We start from the raw sequence: 6,224 nt of genomic DNA, 5'->3' as shown, positions 1-6,224 counted from the left end.
AAAGGCTATAAACCAAAACATTAGCATTAGTTTTCTGTAGGTAGTAAAATTATGGGTGATCTTTTTTTTTTAAACGTGTTTTTATTATTTTTGAATTATATCTATTTTCTGATTTTTATACGCTAAGCCTGTATTACATGTACATTAAGAAGAAAAAGAAAGAAAGAAAAAAAAATAGAAGAAGAAAAAGAAAGAAAAAAAAACCTTGGGTTTCTGTTTCAATGCTATCAACTTTTTTTTTTTTTTAATCACAACGCCCCACCCCCACCCCTTGCTGCCTCAGTCCCCAGCAAGAAGAGGGGATTAGATTAGTGACCTCCAGGCCCTTCCCTGGTGGCCTAGCAGAGGAGTGGGGTTATGGATGACGCGGTAGAAGAGGAAACAGGAATGAAATAGAACTGGGAACAGAAAGATTTCGCAGGAGCCCAATGAAAGTGTGTAGGTGAGGGAGCCACTGGCTGTAAATCCTGCTGGAGCCTCAGAGGCCAGCAGGAGTCACGGTCAGAGCTGCCCAAACACATCAGCTTAATGGGGCCTGAAGCCATCTCACATCTGAATCCTGGTTTATTAAAAAGCCAGCAAAGAAACGAAACAAACAAGAATAGCAAGGAAGGAGCTAAAAGCTACCTGAACCAGTGTTAACTTAGAAAAACCTAAAAGGCTGACTTTTGAGAGCTATGAACTCTCAGGCTTACTGCCGTCACTTTGGAAAACAATTTAGTAGTTCTTCAAATGGTTAAACATAGAGTCATCGTATGACCCAGAAGTTCTACTTCTAAGAGAAATGAAAACGTATGTCCACTCCAAAAACCTGTACATGACTGTTCCAAACAGTGTGATTCATGATAGCCAAAAAGTAGAGATTCCTGTGTGTGTCTAAGTGTGAGAAGCCCTGCCCACATCTGGTTGCCTGAATCTGAGTCCCTCCGCCACCTGTCTTAGGGAAGGACCCTGAGAGAGTCATCGTGTTTTTTCAACTTCAGTTTCCCATCTCTAAAATTGGGAGAGTCGAAGACCATAACACTGGAAGCACGGTAACTTTCAATATTTGTTATTAACCATGTGTATTAGTTTCCCGTGCCTGCTGTGACAGATTACCACAAACTGAGTGACTTAAAAGGACAGAGGCTTATTCTCTCCCAGTTTGGAGGTCAGAAGTCCAAATCAAGGCATTGGCAGGGTGGGCTCCTCCTGGATGCTCTGAGGGAGGATCCATTCCATGCCTTTCTCTTAGCTTCTGGTGGCTGCTGGCAGTTTAATTCCAGCCTCTGCCCTTGTCTTCACCAGGCCTTCTTCCCTGTGTCTGTGTGTGTCAAATCTCCCTAATCTCCCTCTTTTCTCTCTTATGAGGACACCAGTCATTGGATTTAGGGGGGGATATTCAATTACAGCTTGTTATGTGTAGATTAATTGCAAAAAAGTTGCAGTTGTTCCCTTCCCTGTATCCATGCTCCTTGTAATGTGACTTTGCAATTCCTCTCATCAGGAAGTAGAGTCTATTCCCCTTTCCCACACCTTTAATCTGGACAGGGCTTGTGACTTGCTTTGCTAACAGAATGTGGTGGAAATGTGGTTCTGTGCTCTCTCTCGCTCTCTCTCTCTGTCTCAATTTCTCTTGGATGGCTGCCTCCAACATAGGAGCCAGGTCAAGTTAGCCGAGTAGAGGATGAGTAACCACATGGAGCAGAAAAGAGGCATCTCAGCTGAGGTCAGCTAATCAGACTCCAGCTGACCCACCAGCTGACTGCAGACGCATGTGTGAACCTAGCCAAGATCAGCCAAGTGGGCTCAGAGCAGCAGAAACACTCAGCTGACCCCCAAATAAGTGTTTACTGAAATGTTGTGGTTGTTTGTTATGCAGCACTATTATGGCAATTGATGACTGTTACATGTTATCATAAGAAGATAAGTAAAACAGTATAACAGCACGTTTCAATCTAGTAATTGCAATCTCAATAGATTATTCAAATTTCCCTGGAATGTAAATTCCATGAGAACAAAGACTTTTTGTGTTTTATTTTCCACCACATCCCCACTTCTTAGAATAATGCATGGCGCTTAGTGTGTATTCGGTAAATGTTTGTTGCATGGATGGATGAAATCCTGGCCCTGCCTCTTAAAGGCTTAGATTCATAGCCTTAGTTTTCCTATTTACTAAACGGGGATGATTCAGAGACCTGGGAGAGTTGACATGAGTGTTAAATGAAGAAAGGAACATAATGCACCTGAGACAGCAAGCTCTCAATATATAGAAGCAAGCATTATTTGCAATAGAGTGGCCTTAATCTTTTGGGGTCATGGACATAATTTAGAGAAATAGAATACTGATATACACACACATGGAAAAAAATATGTGCACGATTCCAGGAACTTCGAAGATGCACTGAAGCACAAGCCTCAAGTTAAAAACCCACAATTTAGAGATGTTTATAGATGTCAGTTACCTTTGTTATGTCCACCATCAGTAACACCTAATAAACGCTCAATAAGAAGGTACTGCTGAATGAATCTGTACTGAAACTGGATCAGCCCTCCCTGAAATTCCTCAGCCAATGACCATCTCAGCCCATCACTTGAAAGGAAAGAGGAATGACCTTGGCTTACTCTGACAAGCAAGAACAACGGCACAGAACTTACTCCACGTGACCAGCAGAGGCCCCCACAGTCTCCCTGGGCCACCCTGCCCAACCTTCTCACAGTCTGGTTAAAAACAAAACAAAACAAAACAAAACAACAACAACAAAAAATAAAAAAAAAATTCTCCTCCTTTCCTCCAACTCCAAAATCAGAACACTGTGATTCTGAGATGTAACTGAAATCTCCTTCTTGCTACACTGCCTTTTAATTAGGCATCAAAAAGCCCAGGAGATGATACGGCTCCCTTGTAATGGTGTGCTCCAGAAAATTACTGCCATAGGATTGAATTAAAGAAATGTTATTCAACTGATTCGTCGGGCATGTGTCAGTGGGGTTGGGATAGCATCACGGACGGTCAGTGCTGCTACTGTTGTTGACAGAGTGAGGCATGAACACACGTCCTTCTGGAAGGTTACTGATGAGACAAACTAATTCTCATGAAATAGTTAGGAGAGGCTGGGAATTGGGACATAAGGATTTTCACCCATCAGTGGTAGAGGAAGAGGTATCTCATATTAGTTGAGAGTATACTATTGTGGGCTGAAATTGTGTCCCCCCCCAAATCCATATGTTGAAGTCCTAACCCCCTAGTACCTCAGAACATAACCGTATTTGGAGATAAGGTTGTTAAAGACATAAAGAAGTTAAAATTAGGGTAAGCCCTAATCCAGTATGATTTGTGTCCTTATAAGAAGAGGACGTTTGGGCACAGACATGCCCATGGACACAGAGGGAAGTCCGTGTAAAGACACAGGAAGAAGACAACCACACGCCAAGGAGAGAAGCCACAGAAGAAGCCATCCTGCTGACACCTTGATCTCAGACCTCCAGCCTCTAGAACTGTGAGAAAATAAAGTTCTGTTGTTGAAGCCCCTCAGCGTGTGGCACTCTGTTACGGAAACCCTAGCAAACTAATACACACAATCTATGCCAGGCGAGTGCCTGGCATATACCATTACATTGGATCCTCATTGCATTCTTTGTTAACCTGCATTTAATGGGTGAGGAAACAGACCAGGGGGTTAGTCACTTGCTCGAGGTCTTATCAGCTGGCAGGTGGCAGAACCAGGATTCGAATCCAGGTCATTCTGACTCTGATGCCGGCCACCCATTGCTCAGCTGCATCAAATTGAGATGAAGAGAAAAGGCAGCCACTGGCCTGTGTGCATTCTGGAAGTCCCTTCCAATATAAACAGTCTATGGTTTGTACGCTGTGGAGGTGCAGACATATTTTTAGCAAGCTCTGGTGTCTGTCATACCCTTGAAAGATTGCCACCCTCACTGAGGATTCTTTATGAAATACAAGTGCTTCTATAAATCTTTGAGAGCTGTTAGAGAAGGTGCCTGGTGCTCCCTGAGGAAGAATCGGAATCCGCACCTGCAAATTGATGGCTCTCTGTTGCTTCTAGGATACTGTTCAAAACTGCTTAGCTCGGCATTCCACATCTGTCATGATTCGCCTCTGCCCACCTCCTCTCCAGCCAAATTGCTGGCCACATGCTTGCTGAAACCAACTATGCAGAACTTCCTTGCAGCGCCCTGAGCAATTTGCATACTTTCCTGCCTTTGTGTCTTGTTCATGCTGTTCCTTCTGCCCAGAGTGTCCTTCCTACTTTGTCCATTTTCTATGGGTTGGCCACCACCCTAAGGTGACCCCACAATGAGTCACACTCTTGTATAGTCCCCTCCCCTTCAGTGTGGGCAGAACCAGTGACTTGCTTCTAACCAATAGTGTATGGCAAAAGTCACAGGATGTTCCTCTTTTGATTTGGTTACCTTATATGACAAAGATGATGGGATGGCACTCCTAAGATTACCTAATATTATAGATGACTCTGTCTTAGCACACTGGAGAGAGAGACTCCCCTGCTGGCTTTGAAGAAGTCAGTTGCCATGGGTGGGCCATGTGGCAAAAAACAAAACAAAAACCTGTGAGTGGCATCTAGGTTCAGAGAGCAGCCCCCAGCCAACAGCCAGCAAAAAGGTGGGGCCTTCAGTCACAGTGACACAGAGGATAAACTCTGCCATCAACTGAGGAAATTTGGAAGTGATCCTTCCCCAGTTGAGCCTTAAATGGGAATACAGCCCTGCCAACACCTTGACTGCAGTCTTTTGAGATACTGAGCAGAGGAATCAGCTCAGACTTCTGACACATGGAAACTATGAGATAATAAATGTGCGTTATTTAAGCTCCCAAGTGTGTAATAATTTGTTACACAGCAATAGATAACTAATACACTCTATTAAAACACATAGCCAGTGTTATTCTTCATATATTATTCCCAACTAGATGGGAGCCATGAGAACAAGGACTAGAGTTCAGCTCCTTCAGACCCCACACAGTGCCTGGTACACAGTAGGCACCTGATACATGTTTGTTGACTAGATGATTATGATCTTTAAGGTTCCACCTGGTTTTTTAAAAATCACTATAATTCTAGGATGTTCAAACTCCATGTACAGTTACCTTCATAGAAGGTCAATGAGAATATCCAATTTCCAAGGAATAAAGAAGAATGCAGAGAGCAAGCATTCTTCTGTAACAGTTACAGAGTCTTTGACACAATCCGCCAAGCAGTTGGGCACACTGGGCCCTGTAAGTGTAATAACGATGTCTGCGGAGTGTCTTTGAAGATGGTCAAAGTCAAAGGCAAAATCACAAAACCTGCTGAAAGGCAGCTAGGCCCATTAGTTGCTATTTGAAACCTGGAGGCAAAGAGGCATTAAGAGCCTCAAGCCAGTCGGAGGAAGTCATCCGTCAGCCACGGAGCCAGAGACAGAATTCTGAATCTGAATCTGCTCAGAACCCCCAGAAGACTCTTCATGCCTCCCCCTCGTCCTTGTCTTCCTCTCTCCTCCTCCTCGTCTGCCCTAGAAACAAACACGTAATTCTTAGAACCAGAAGTACCAGCAGATCCCTGCCTCCAAGCCCCTCATTGGACAGATGGGAAGACTGAGGCTCGGAAAGGTCTTGGCCAACCATGTATAGAGAGACCAAGAACATCATTCTTTTCCAGAATCTCCTGAAGATTGAAGTTAAAGATAAAAACACACAGCAGTTTCCTTGAAGATCAGTGAGGACATTCGGCAATTAGCCAGAAATTCAGGCACCTCACTATTAAAACACAAAAAGTTTTACGAGATCTGTACAGATAAGCAAAGCTAAGGAGTTATTTTCTCAAAGCGATTCTCATAGCAGCCCAGAGCAGCACTGGTCCCCAGCATGGCGCTCACTGCTTTGCATGCATTAGCTTCACTAGCCTTCCAACTATTCCGTTTTTTTATAGCCCTTTTTATAGCTTTCTTTTTTTAATAAATGAAGAAACTGAGGCTCAGAGAGGTGATGTGATTCCTCCAGGGTCACGTAACCAGGAATTATTTAACCAAGTCCGTCTGCAGTACTGGTTCTTTGCTGTGATGCTGAAAGAAGGCTCAGAGAAGGGGATGCCAGCTGGGGAGCCTTGCCTGGGACCCTCACATTGGAGCTCATCACACTACCACACACACCCCCACCAACCATTAGTACATTTGATGCACACAACACATCAGCTCCTGACTGTCAGCTCCAGCAGGGCAGGAACCATGAT

The sequence above is a fragment of the Camelus dromedarius genome, chromosome 10 (genome assembly GCF_036321535.1).
Source record: "Camelus dromedarius isolate mCamDro1 chromosome 10, mCamDro1.pat, whole genome shotgun sequence".
Taxonomy (NCBI): Eukaryota; Metazoa; Chordata; class Mammalia; order Artiodactyla; family Camelidae; genus Camelus; species Camelus dromedarius.
The sequence above is the reverse complement of the archived record's forward strand: the minus strand, read 5'-3'. Positions refer to the sequence as shown.